Raw genomic sequence first — 14,968 nt, 5'->3', positions numbered from 1 at the left:
AAAGTAGTGTAAATGGCACTTCAGGTTGGAGTACTAAGGTGGCATAGCTGTTTGTTAGTCCAGATGGTATGCTGGCTAATGTCACACAAATACATGGACTGCAGATATAGAATAATGAGAAGAGAGAATTATTTTTATGTCACTAAAGTTAATTTTTAACAAAGCTTGGAAAACTTGGGAAATTCCAAAGGATTGAAGGACTGCCAGTGTAAATCCGATACTCCAGAAGGGTAAAGGGATGACCATGGGACTGTATACAGGCTAGCCTAATGTTGACCCCAGGCAAAATAATGGAATGATTAATTTGGGCTCTATTAACAAAGAATTAGAGGCTACTTGGAGTAGCGAGCTACTTGCAGTAATCCTCTCACTTTCGTTAAAACTGTGTCCTCAGTCTGGTTACAAGTGGGGAACTGCATATCAGTCACCCAGAGTGGGATTCCTACAGAAAACATATTCAAATTAAAAATGGTTACTTTGAGATGATGTCCTACATGTGGATTGGATGTCCCGCCCGTTATCTTTTCTTTTTGAAATCCTTTTACCTTGTGATTCTGAACAAGTGAGAGAACCGAGGGATGGTTGCAGCCACCTTCCCTGTTACGCCCTTGAGTGGATGTGTGGCGGCATGAGAACGTGCCACAGCACAGGTGTGGTCCAAGGGGTGAACTCTGCTTTTCAAAGATTCCAGTCTCATGCACATGAAGTGCATTTGTACCATGAGTGGGACCTAATCGTTGTAAAGATAAACTTGAAAATATTAAGCACATAGAATCATAGGACTGGAAGGGACCTTGAGAGGTCATCTAGTCCAGTCCCCTGCACTCATGGCAGGACTAACTATGATCTGGACCATCCCTGACAGGTGTTTGTTTAACCTACTGTTAAAAATTTCCAATGATGGAGATTCCACAACCTCCCTAGGCAATTTATTCCATTGCTTAACCTCCCTGACAGGAAGTTTTTCCTAACATCCAACCTAAACCTCCCTTGCTGCAATTTAAGCCCACTGCTTCTTGTCCTATCCTCAGAGGTGAAGAAGAACAATTCTTCTCTCCACTCCTTGTAACAACCGTTTATGTACTTGAAAACTGTTATCATGCCCCCTCTCAGTCTTATGTTTTCCAGACTAAACAAACCCAATTTTTTTCAATCTTCCCTCATAGGTCATGTTTTCTAGATCTTTAATAATTTTTGTTGCTCTTCTTCGGACTTTCTCCAATTTGTCCACATCTTTTCTGAAATGTGGCGCCCAGAACTGGACACAATACTCCAGTTGAAGTCTAATCAGCGCAGAGTAGAGCGGAAGAATTACTTGTTGTGTCTTGCTTACAACACTCCTGCTAATACACCCCAGAATGATGTTGCTTTTTTCACAACAGTGTTACACTTTTGACTCGTATTTAGATAGCTTTTGGTTCACTATGTCCCTCAGATCCCTTTCTGCAGTACTCCTTCCTAGGCAGTCATATCCCATTTTGTATGTGTGCAACTGATTGTTCCTTCCTAAATGGAATACTTTGCATTTGTCCTTATTGAATTTCATCCTGTTTACTTCTGGACAAACTGGAGAAATGGTCTGATAATTCTGAATTTTAATCCTATCCTCTAAAGCACCTGCAACCCCTCCCAACTTGGTATAGTCCACGAATTTTATAAGTGTACTTTCTATGCTGTTATCTAAATCATTGATGAAGATATTGAACAAAACTGGGCCGACAACTGATTGCTGTGGGACCCCACTTGTTATGCCTTCCCAGCATGACTGTGAACCACTGATAACTACTCTCTGGGAATGGTTTCAGAGTAGCAGCCGTGTTAGTCTGTATTCACAAAAAGAAAAGGAGTACTTGTGGCACCTTAGAGAGTAACAAATTTTTCATGTTCTCTGTGTGTATATATCAATCTCCCCTCTGTATTTTTCACCAAATGCATCCGATGAAGTGAGCTGTAGCTCACGAAAGCTTATGCTCAAATAAATTTGTTAGTCTCTAAGGTGCCACAAGTACTCCTTTTCTTCTCTGGGAATGGTTTTCCAACCAGTGTTGCAATCACCTTTTAGTAGCTCCATCTAGGTTGCATTTTCCTAGTTTGTTTATGAGATGGTCATGCGAGACAGTATCAAAAGCTTTACTAAAGTCAAGATATACCACATCTACCTCTTCCCCCCCTCCCCCCCATCAACAAGGCTTGTTAGCTTGTCAAAGAAAGCTATCAGGTTGGTTTGACATGATTTGTTCTTGACAAATCCATGCTGACTGTTACTTATCGCCTTATTATCTTCTAGATGTTTGCACATTGCTTAATTATTTGCTCCATTATCTTTTCGGGTACAGAAGTTAAGCTGACTGGTCTGTAATTCCTAGGGTTTTGCTTATTTCCCTTTTTTAAATAGATTGGCACTATATTTGCCCTTTTCCAGTCTTCTGGAATCTCTCCCGTCTTCCATGATTTTTCAAAGATAATTGCTAATGGCTCAGATATCTCCAATCAGCTCCTTGAGTATTCTGGGATGCATTTCATCAGGCTCTTGTGACTTGAAGACCTCTTGAAGACAGGGTCTTCTTTGCACATTTTTCATGTTATCAAGACCATGACAGTGTTACTGTTAATGAGCAAAATACTCCGTTGGGGATCATAAGCTGAAGTAATGGTGAAGAAATGCTGCCCTCTGCTGCTTACTAAGCATATGTCTCCTTAAGTAAACAAAATGAGGAAAACACAAATCTACATATTCACAGGATTCCTACAGTAATGCATGATTTCTACTATATGTTCCAGGTTTTGAAACCTTTGATGACCTAATTTGAGGATGTGGGGGGAGGAGGAGGAAGAGACAATTTCATCATTCAATGAAACTACAGTACATTGAACTAGGAGAGTCTTTTTGGGATAGACAGTGGCTAAACTACTGAGCATTTTGCTAGCTGTAGGGCGCTTGGATAATCAGTCTACCTTTTTAAATCTTGTAAAATGTATTCACCCTTTTAAAAAAAAGAACAAAATATATGCAGCCTTCTTTGTTCTCAAACCACTTTTTAAATGGTATACTTCTTTAATTTCTGTAGTCTTATACGTACACTGCAAAAGTGTATTTGTGGCTATTTTTTGTTGGATTCTTTTGCTTCCCCATTTTCCCAGCCATCACCAGCCACATATACTCTTCCAACATACCTTCTTTTTTTTTTTTTTCCACCAAATGCATCCGATGAAGTGAGCTGTAGCTCACGAAAGCTTATGCTCTAATAAATTTGTTAGTCTCTAAGGTGCCACAAGTACTCCTTTTCTTTTAACATACCTTCTGTTTCCCTTCAACTCTCACCAGTTAACACATGCCTTTCTTGCCTTCCTGGGGTGAATTATTTCTGCATCAGAGCCCCAAAAGTAAGTAGCAGTGGATAATTAATGTACACAGTGGTTACACACACCTGTGTTGCTGTATATTAGCACATTTCTGGCATCAGCAATGCTAAACTGACTAGACACAATTTTAGTACTCTATTCCATGCTGGTGGCACCACTGGGGAAAGACAGGTGCAGTAATATTAAATCATTCTCTAGCATTTTGCTTGGAAGAAATCCTGTAAATTCTGTTCCCACATAAACTTTATTTAAAGAGTGAATGTGTTTTATTCATAATTTACAATACCTTGAAAGCATAGTAAATAACTAAATGATCTTAAGAGCTCAAAAAAAACAAAACAACCCAAATCAACCTATGGTTAAAAGAGGATTGATTCTGCTGATGGTATTACTGCTGTTTACATGGAACATACTATAATGGTAAATGGAGGTTGTCATAACCATACAGCTAAGGGTAGCCTAGAATTCCTCATTACCTGTAAGGGGCTAAGAAGCTCAGATAATCTGATTGGCACCTGACCAAAAGGACCAATGGGGAAAGAAAATACTTTCAAATCTTGGAGTGGGAGGGGAAGGCTTTGTTTTGTGTGTTCTCTTGGGAAGCAGAGAAGCATCAGGTCAGAAAACTCCTTCCATCCTAAAACCATCCTAAAAGTCTCTCATATTACAGATTGTAAGTAAAAGCCAGGCAAGGTGTGTGAGGTTATCTTTTGTTCTGCTTGTGAATTTTTCCTTTGCTGGAGGGAGGTTTAGTTCTGTTTTTTGTAATGTTGAAACTAAGCCTAGAGGAAGTTCTACTGTGTTTTTTGAATCTTTGTTAGTCTCTAAGGTGCCACAAGTACTCCTTTTCTTTTTGCGAATAGAGACTAACATGGCTGCTACTCTGTAATCTTTGAATCTTTTGTTACCCTGTAAAGTTATTTTCCATCCTGATTTTACAGAGATGATTTTTACTTTTTTTTTTTTTTTTTTTTTTTTTAAATAAAATCCTTCTTTTAAGAACCGGACTGATTTCTCTACTGTTCTAAGACTCAGGGGTTTGGGTCTGTGATCACTTTGTAACCAATTGGTTAGGATATTATTCTCAAACCTCCCCAGGAAAGGGTGGTAAAGGGCTTGGAGGGATATTTTGGGGGAACAGGAACTCCAAGTGGTCCTTTCCCTGATTCTTTGTCTAAATCACTTGGTGGTGGTGGTGGCAGCATACTGTTCAAGGACAAGATGAATTTGTGCCTTGGGAAACTTTTTAACCTAAGCTGGTAAAAATAAGCTTAAGTGGTCTTGCATGCGTGTCCCCACATCTGTACCCCAGAGTTCAGAGTGGGGAAGGAGGCCTGACAGAGGTGGTTAGTGTTGTGAGAACAGTAATAGGGCTACCTTAGGTTTATGTAACACCTTTCCTCTTGAAGTGCTTTGTGAACTGTCTGCATTTGTGCAATGCACTTCTGTGGTGACTAAAAAAAAAAAAGCTGCATTATGGTGTTAGGAATGATGTAAAGAAAAACATGTTTGTATTTAGGTAGCATCTAAAAGCACCATCTAGGATTGGGGTTTCATTGTGCTAGACACTCTACATAGCGTAGAGAGAGTCGCTGCCCTGAGGAGCTTATAGACCAGCTTATAGTTTATAGATCAAACTTCATTGCACTGCAACCGCCTTCTGACCACAAAAATTACTTCATAACCTCGGGGGGTGGGGACCGAAGCCTGAGCCCGCCCAAGCCTCACCTCCCAGGTGGGGTCGGGGGCCAAAGCCCGAGCCCCACTGCTCTGGGCAGGGGGGCCAAAGCTAAAGCTAAAGGGCTTCAGCCTCAGGCAGGGGGCTTGCAACCTGAGCCCTCGGGCTTTGGCTTCGGCCCTGGATAGTGGGTTTCAGGCTTCAGCCCTGAGCCCCAGCAAGTCTAAGCCAGCCCTGGCGACCCCATTCAAAGGGGGTCATGACCCACTTTGCGGTCCCAACCCACAGTTTGAGAGCCGCTTTGTAGACTAAAAGACAAACAAGTATAGATATACAACAACAAAAAAGTCGCTAAAATACAGCGCTTGAAGTTTACAATGCAATTTCTTTATCTGGTTGAAAATTTTGACTGGTCCAACAGAAAAGGGATGTGTGTGCAACTTTCAGATGTAGCTATACTGGAGTTTGACTAGCTTTCCTTATGGAAAGTACCATACGGTGGCCAGTATGTCCCTCGGCCTACGCCGCTTCCCGCAGCCCCATTGGCCGGGCACAGCAAACTGCGGCCAGTGAGAGCCGTGATTGGCCGAACCTGCGGACGCGGCAGGTAAACAAACCGGGGCTGGGCACACCAGGGGCTTTCCCTGAACAAGCGGCGTCCCAAGTTTGGGAAACACTGCTCTAAGCAATTCCAGACTATGAGGAGGGTCTCTGGCAGGAACATGATATAATCGCTCTGCTGAGGAACCAGGGTGTTTGTTTTTCAGCGCATGGAAAATTCTGATTTGCTGCCTTTCTTGGAGAGAAGTGGGTAGGGAAGAATGGAAGCTGCTAATAGGGTATTTCCCCATAGGCTCATAGAAGGTCTGAAATCTGTAGCTTTTTGGGGAAAATTGTATAGTTGCCTGGTCTCTGAAAGAATGAGGGAATGAAGAGTCATAAAGACAGGTAAAACCCATATTGTATACAATTAATAAATTATAAGGCCAGATATTGTGATCATCTTTTCAGACATCCTGTATAACAAGGCAATAGGAATTTCCTGAATTAATTCCTGTTTGAACTAGAACATATTTTTTAGAAAAATATCCAGTCTTGATTTAAAAATTGCCAATGATGGAGAATCCACCACAACCTTTGGTAAATTATTGTAATTGTTAGGATATATTATCTCTTATGCCTGTTTATCCTAAACATGTGCCTTATTGCTAGTCATTGACTCTATTATAGCTTTGTCTCCTAGACTCAAGAGCTCTCTATTATCAAATATTTGTTCCCCATGTAAATAGTTATAAATTGTGAGCAAGTCACCCCTTAAGCTCCTTTTTGTTAAGCTAAATAGATCGCAACTTTAGAGTCTTTCAGAGTAGCAGCCGTGTTAGTCTGTATTCTCAAAAAGAAAAGGAGTACTTGTGGCACCTTGTTAGTCTCTAAGGTGCCACAAGTACTCCTCAACTTTAGAGTCCTTCACTATAAAGCATGTTTTCTAATTGTTTAATTATTCCTGTGGTTCTTCTCTGAACCTTCTCCAATTTATCAACGTCCTTCTTGAATCATGGATGCCAGAACTGGACACGGTATTCCAATAGGTGTCACACTAGTACCAACTACAGAGGTAAAATGACTTCCTTACTCATACTTAAGATTTCCTTGTTTATGCATCCCAGGATTGTGTTAGCCTTTTTGGCCACAGCATCTCACAGGAAGCTCATGTTCAGCTGATTATTCACCATGATCCCCAAGTCTTGTTCAGATTCACTGCTTCCCAAACTAGAGTCTCCCATCCTATAAATATGGTCTACATTCTTTGTTCCTAGATGTATAGATTTACATTTGGTTATATTAAAACACATATGAGAACTGATGGGTCTAAGTCTAGAAGAAGAGTTTTATTGAAATGCATGTTGTTTGCCTGCACCCAGCTTACCAAGCAATCCAGATAGCTCTGTATCAGTGATCTGTCCTCTTCATTAATTACTACTTCCCCAATTTTTGTGTCATCTGCAAACTTTCAGTGGTGATTTTGTTTTGTTCCAAGTCATTAATGAAGATGTTTAGTGTAGAGCCAAGGACTTATCCTTGCAGGACCCTACTAGAAGCGCGCAAATTCAATGATGATTCCCCATTTACAATTACATTTTGAGACCTGTCAGCCTGTTTTTAGCCATTTAATATGCGCCATGTTGATTTTGTATCCTTCTTGTTTTTTAATCAAAATATTGCAAGGACCAATTCAAATGTCTTAAGTCTATTATGTCAACTCTGTTACGCTCTAAATAAAACTGGTTAACCCATCAAAGAGAGATATCAAGTTAGTTTGACAGGGTCTATTTTCCATATGTGCATGTGATTGATATGAATTATATTATTCTTTTACTCTTGATTAATCAAGTCCCATATGAGCCATTCTATTATTTTGACTGGGACTGATGTCGGGGTGAGAGGCCTATGTTTACCCTTTTAATATATTGGCATAACTTTAGCTTTCTTCTTGTCCTCTAGAACTTCCCCTGTGTTCTAAGACTTACTGAAAATCAACTTTAGTGGTTCAGATTGCTGCTTGGTCAGCTCTTTCAAAACTCTCAGATGCAAGTTTCCCTTATCTGCTGATTTTAAAATGTCTGACCTCAGTAGCTGCTGTTTAACAGCCATTGTTACTGTTGGAATGAAAGAACTTCATCATAGTCATATAATATGGCTTCATCATCATCATCAAACTCTATCCAGCTTTTTCCTAATGTTAAATAGGTAGACTAAGTGATCATAACCATCCCTTATGACTTCCCTGGTACAGTGAACTTAATCTCCATGTTAGGGAAGTCATGTCTCTGAAACAGTGTCATTAATATTCACTCCCTAAAATTATGGCTTATGTTGCATCTGCAGTATTTCACTATACATGTATTATATATTAATAATTTTGTGTTTTATTATATTAATTGCAGTAAGAGCTTTCATGATTGCGCAGCACTTGAAATGTTTAAATACAAAGCATACTTCAAAAATAACATTTTATGTATCTATTGTAATTCACATTTTTGCCTTCTGTGCTACCATAAAATAGGTGTCAGAGTAGCAGCCGTGTTAGTCTGTATTCGCAAAAAGAAAAGGAGTACCGGTGGCACCTTAGAGACTAACAAATTTATTAGAGCATAAGCTTTCGTGAGCTACAGCTCACTTCATCGGATGCATTTGGTGGAAAAAACAGAGGAGAGATTTATATACACACACACAGAGAACATGAAACAATGGGTTTATCATACACACTGTAAGGAGAGTGATCACTTAAGATAAGCCATCACCAACAGCAGGGGGGGGGGAAGGAGGAAAACCTTTCATGGTGACAAGCAGGTAGGCTAATTCCAGCAGTTAACAAGAATATCAGAGGAACGGTGGGGGGTGGGGTGGGAGGGAGAAATACCATGGGGAAATAGTTTTACTTTGTGTAATGACTCATCCATTCCCAGTCTCTATTCAAGCCTAAGTTAATTGTATCCAGTTTGCAAATTAATTCCAATTCAGCAGTCTCTCGTTGGAGTCTGTTTTTGAAGCTTTTTTGTTGAAGGATAGCCACTCTTAGGTCTGTGATCGAGTGACCAGAGAGATTGAAGTGTTCTCCAACTGGTTTTTGAATGTTATAATTCTTGACGTCTGATTTGTGTCCATTCATTCTTTTACGTAGAGACTGTCCAGTTTGGCCAATGTACATGGCAGAGGGGCATTGCTGGCACATGATGGCATATATCACATTGGTAGATGCGCAGGTGAACGAGCCTCTGATAGTGTGGCTGATGTGATTAGGCCCTATGATGGTATCCCCTGAATAGATATGTGGACAGAGTTGGCAACGGGCTTTGTTGCAAGGATAGGTTCCTGGGTTAGTGGTTCTGTTGTGTGGTGTGTGGTTGCTGGTGAGTATTTGCTTCAGATTGGGGGGCTGTCTGTAAGCAAGGACAGGTCTGTCTCCCAAGATCTGAGAGAGCGATGGCTCGTCCTTCAGGATAGGTTGTAGATCCTTGATGATGCGTTGGAGAGGTTTTAGTTGGGGGCTGAAGGTGATGGCTAGTGGCGTTCTGTTGTTTTCTTTGTTGGGCCTGTCCTGTAGTAGGTGACTTCTGGGTATTCTTCTGGCTCTGTCAATCTGTTTCTTCACTTCAGCAGGTGGGTATTGTAGTTGTAGGAATGCATGATAGAGATCTTGTAGGTGTTTGTCTCTGTCTGAGGGGTTGGAGCAAATGCGGTTATATCGTAGCGCTTGGCTGTAGACAATGGATCGAGTGGTATGATCTGGATGAAAGCTAGAGGTGTCAAGAATTATAACATTCAAAAACCAGTTGGAGAACACTTCAATCTCTCTGGTCACTCGATCACAGACCTAAGAGTGGCTATACTTCAACAAAAAAGCTTCAAAAACAGACTCCAACGAGAGACTGCTGAATTGGAATTAATTTGCAACCTGGATACAATTAACTTAGGCTTGAATAGAGACTGGGAATGGATGAGTCATTACACAAAGTAAAACTATTTCCCCATGGTATTTCTCCCTCCTACCCCACCCCCCACTGTTCCTCTGATATTCTTGTTAACTGCTGGAATTAGCCTACCTGCTTGTCACCATGAAAGGTTTTCCTCCTTCCCCCCCCCTGCTGTTGGTGATGGCTTATCTTAAGTGATCACTCTCCTTACAGTGTGTATGATAAACCCATTGTTTCATGTTCTCTGTGTGTGTGTATATAAATCTCTCCTCTGTTTTTTCCACCAAATGCATCCGATGAAGTGAGCTGTAGCTCACGAAAGCTTATGCTCTAATAAATTTGTTAGTCTCTAAGGTGCCACAAGTACTCCTTTTCTTTTTGAAAAACTTAAGTATTATTCTAAAAATCAGTTGACCAGTTTCTTTTGCTAGGCTTGTCAAGTATCTTTGTATTTTTTCAGCCAAGGTAAAATTATGTAGGTGGCGTGTAATTTACTGATATTCACTGAAAGGCAGAATGAAAGATGATTGATTATTTCAGAAGGTAGATGGTCTATTTGAGATAAATCTGAATGTGGTAGAAGGATGACTGAAAAAAATTATTACAGAGTTTGAAATCTATTATGTAATTTGCTGCTGTTCTCCAATAAAGGTAATTGCCACCGAAACCTAAGGAATGCTATGTAGCCTCAGGTTCGCTCTGTTTCTAAATAATAGTGGGTCATATTTTGGGGGAGGTTTAGATTCGATATTAGGAAAAACTTTTTCACTAAGAGGGTGGTGAAACACTGGAATGCGTTACCTAGGGAGGTGATAGAATCTCCTTCCTTAGAGGTTTTTAAGGTCAGGCTTGACAAAGCCCTGGCTGGGATGATTTAACTGGGACTTGGTCCTGCTTTGAGCAGGGGGTTGGACTAGATGACCTTCTGGGGTCCCTTCCAACCCTGATATTCTATGATTCTATGATTCTATGACATATAGGAGAATGCTAGAGGCTACCTTACTGCTTATTTATAAAATTGTTTCCTGAAGGATCCACAGATCTAGATCCAACCAAAATAAGCCTCTTTTGGAGCTGTGAATATTACAAGCACTATTTAATTGTTCATGGGATCATAAAAATGTAGGGCTGGAAGGGACCTGAGAAGATCATTTAGTCCATACCCTTGGTTATGAGGCAGGATTTAGACCATCCCCAACAGGTGTGTGTCTTGCCTGTTCTCAAAAATCTCCAGTGATAGGGATTCCCCGACTTTGCTTGGTAACTTGTTCCAGTCATTAACAGTCCTTACAGTTAGAAAGTTATTACTAATATCCACTCTAAATCTCACTTGCTGCAAACTAAGCCAATTACTTCTTGTCCTACCCTCAGTGGACATGCAGAGCAATTGATCATTGTCCTCTTTATAACAACTTTTTACATATTTGAAGAGTGCTATTATGTCCTCCTTCAGCCTTCTCTTGTCTAGACTAAACATGCCCAGTTCTTTCAGCCTTTTCTCATAGGTATTGTTTTCTAAACCTATCATGTTTGTTGCTGTCCTCTGGAGTCTATATAATTTGTTCACGTCTTTCTAAAAGTGTGGTGCCCAAAATGGGTATAGTATTCTAGCTAAAGCCTCACCAGTGCCAAGTGGAGTGGAACAACTATCTCTCATGCCTTACATATAACTCTCCTGTTAATATATCCTAGGCAGCGATTCTCAAATGTGGCCACTATGGCTGCATGCAGCCACCAGGGGTTTTCTTGCAGCTACAGCCTCCTGGGCTGTGTATGTGTGTGGGGAGTAACAGCCCCTCCCTTTCCCTGTTGCTCCTGGATGCACCACCTTGGTGTTGGTTGCTGGGGCCGCCAGCAGGGGTCGGACCTTGACTCCCTCTAGAGACACCTGGGGCACAATGCTGGAGGAGCAGGCAGCTAGTGAGTTCCCCACCTTCCCAGGGGCTGTGGGGCTCAGGCTTTGGGCATGGGCCCTGGGGTGATGAGTTGGCAGATTCTGGCAGCAGGGCTTTGGGCTCCAGTCCCAGGCTCCGGTTGCACAGTGGCAGGCCCTAGGCTCTGACGGTGGGGCTTCAGGCTCTAGGACCCTGCTGCCTCTCCCAGACCCTCATCCAGGGCTTAATTTGTCCCGAGGTTTGGCAGGGCTGAGTAAGTCAGCTGTGAAAAGTGATAGTTGTATGTTAATATCACTTTTCACAACAGACTTAATAGCTAGCAATAAGTAAATTGCAATAATTTGGACATGTATATGTGCATGTTTATTTGTTTTTCTTAAAGCTAATTAAGTATTTTAGGAAAAAGTGTGAGAGCAACCATCAGCAAAAGTTAATGGCTGCACTGTGAGGCTACCAAAAAATTTGTCTTGAGAACCCCTGTAATGACATTTGCTGTTTTCAGGAAAGCATAACACTGATGTTCAGTTTTGATCCACTATAACACCCAGATCTTTTCCAGCAGTACTGCTGCCTAGCCAGTTATTTCCCATTTTGTATTTGTGCGTTTGATTTTTTTCCTTCCGAAGTGCACTGCACTGTACTTGGCTTTATTGAATTTAATCTTTCTTCTTGAAATTTATCATGATAATTTTGAATTCTAATTTTGTCCAGGTTGGTGTCATCTGCAGATTTTATAAGTGTGCTCTCTGCTCTATCATACAGATTGATTAGTGACAGACCTCTGCAGGACCTCACTTGATAAGTCCTTAAAATTTATAAATACAATAAAATATCTAAAGTTAGAATATCTCTGATTTTGAATTAAAAAGAGTAAACAATGAAGATATGCAAAAAGAAAAGGAGTACTTGTGGCACCTTAGAGACTAACAAATTTATTAGAGCATAAGCTTTCGTGAGCTACAGCTCACTTCATCGGATGCATTTGGTGGAAAAAAACTTTCTTTCCACCAAATGCATCTGATGAAGTGAGCTGTAGCTCACGAAAGCTTATGCTCTAATAAATTTGTTAGTCTCTAAGGTGCCACAAGTACTCCTTTTCTTTTTGCGAATACAGACTAACACGGCTGCTACTCTGAAATGAAGATATGGTAATAGGAAAGAACTCTCTGTGAAAACAGCTTCGAGTTGCCCTCCTATTCAAAACTCACACCTAGTCAATCCATTTATTACTGAATTCTGACTACAGCAAAGGAAATGTACGATTGGCTTCCTGTTTTCAAGGTTCTAGAAACAAATTAAAAGGCAGGTTACAGAGTAGCAGCCGTGTTAGTCTGTATTTGCAAAAAAGAAGAGGAGTACTTGTGGCACCCTAGAGACTAACAAATGTATTTGAGCATAAGCTTTCGTGAGCTACAGCTCACTTCATCGGATGCATTCAGTGGAAAATACAGTGGAGAGATTTATATACATAGAGAACATGAAACAATGGGTGTTACCATACACACTGTAACCAGAGTGACCACTTAAGGTGAGCTATTACCAGCAGGAGAGTGGGGCGGGAACCTTCTGTTGTGATAACCAAGGTGGGCCATTTCCAGCAGTTGACAAGAACATCTGAGGAACAGTGGGGGGTGGGATAAACAAGGGGAAATAGTTTTACTTTGTGTAATGACCCATCCACTCCCAGTCTGTATTCAATCCTTAGTTAACTGTATCCAGTTTGCAAATTAATTCCAATTCAGCAGTCTCTTGTTGGAGTCTGTTTTGGAAGTTTTTTGTTGAAGTATTGCCACTTTTAGGTCTGTAATCGAGTGATCAGAGAGATTGAAGTGTTCTCCAACTGGTTTTTGAATGTTATAATTCTTGACGTCTGATTTGTGTCCATTCATTCTTTTAGGTAGAGACTGTCCAGTTTGACCAATGTACCTGGCAGAGGGGCATTGCTGGCAGAAGATGGCATGTATCACATTGGTAGATACGCAGGTGAACGAGCCTCTGATATTGTGGCTGATGTGATTAGGCCCTATGATGGTATCCCCTGAATAGATATGTGGACAGAATTGGCAATGGGCTTTGTTGCAAGGATAGGTTCTTGGGTTAGTGGTTCTGTTGTGTGGTGTGTGGTTGCTGGTCAGTATTTGCTTCAGGTTGGGGGGCTGTCTGTAAGCAAGGACTGGCCTGTCTCCCAAGATCTGAGAGAGCGATGGGTCGTCCTTCAGGATAGGTTGTAGATCCTTGATTATGCGTTGGAGAGGTTTTAGTTGGGGGTTGAAGGTGATGGCTAGTGGCGTTCTGTTATTTTCTTCGTTGGGCCTGCCCTGTAGTAGGTGACTTCTGGGTACTTTTCTGGCTCTGTCAGTCTGTTTCTTCGCTTCAGCAGGTGGGTATTGTAGTTGTAAGAACGTATGATAGAGATCTTGTAGGTGTTTGTCTCTGTCTGAGGGGTTGGAGCAAATGTGGTTATATGTAGAGCTTGGCTGTAGACAATAGATTGTGTGGTGTGATCTGGATGAAAGCTAGAGGCATGTAGGTAGGAATGAATAGCGGTCAGTAGGTTTCCGATATAGGGTGGTGTTTATGTGACCATCGCTTATTAGCACCGTAGTGTCCAGGAAGTGGATCTCTTGTGTGGACTGGTCCAGGCTGAGGTTGATGGTGGGATGGAAATTGTTGAAATCATGGTGGAATTCCTCAAGAGCTTCTTTTCCATGGGTCCAGATGATGAAGATGTCATCAATGTAGCGTAAGTAGAGTAGGGGCATTAGGAGACGAGAGCTGAGGAAGCGTTGTTCTAAGTCAGCCATAAAAATGTTGGCATACTGTGGGGCCAAGCGGGTACCAATCGCAGTGCCACTGATTTGAAGGTATACATTGTCCCCAAACGTGAAATAGTTATGTGTGAGGACAAAGTCACAAAGTGCAGCCACTAGGTTAGCTGTAAGAAAAGGAGTACGTGTGGCACCTTAGAGACTAACAAATTTATTAGAGCATAAGCTTTCGTGAGCTACAGCTCACTTCATCGGATGCATTTGGTGGAAAAAGCAGAGGAGAGATTTATATACACACACACACAGAGAACATGAAACAATGGGTTTATCATACACACTGTAAGGAGAGTGATCACTTAAGATGAGCCATCACCAGCAGCAGGGGGGGGAAGGAGGAAAACCTTTCATGGTGACAAGCAGGTAGGCTAATTCCAGCAGTTAACAAGAATATCAGAGGAACAGTGGGGGGTGGGGTGGGAGGGAGAAATACCATGGGGAAATAGTTTTACTTTGTGTAATGACTCATCCATTCCCAGTCTCTATTCAAGCCTAAGTTAATTGTATCCAGTTTGCAAATTAATTCCAATTCAGCAGTCTCTCGTTGGAGTCTGTTTTTGAAGCTTTTTTGTTGAAGTATAGCCACTCTTAGGTCTGTGATCGAGTGACCAGAGAGATTGAAGTGTTCTCCAACTGGTTTTTGAATGTTATAATTCTTGACGTCTGATTTGTGTCCATTCATTCTTTTACGTAGAGACTGTCCAGTTTGGCCAATGTACATGGCAGAGGGGC

At 41.3% G+C, this 14,968-nt stretch overlaps 1 protein-coding gene across 22 annotated transcripts in view; it reads left to right on the top strand.

Annotated features, from left to right (window-relative positions):
• DLG1 (discs large MAGUK scaffold protein 1) overlaps window positions 1-14,968 on the top strand; it is a 465,475-nt gene that overhangs the window by 82,343 nt on the left and 368,164 nt on the right. The window lies entirely within an intron of this gene.

Source organism: Dermochelys coriacea, chromosome 9 (genome assembly GCF_009764565.3).
Source record: "Dermochelys coriacea isolate rDerCor1 chromosome 9, rDerCor1.pri.v4, whole genome shotgun sequence".
NCBI classification, from domain to species: Eukaryota; Metazoa; Chordata; order Testudines; family Dermochelyidae; genus Dermochelys; species Dermochelys coriacea.
The sequence above is the reverse complement of the archived record's forward strand: the minus strand, read 5'-3'. Positions and strand labels throughout refer to the sequence as shown.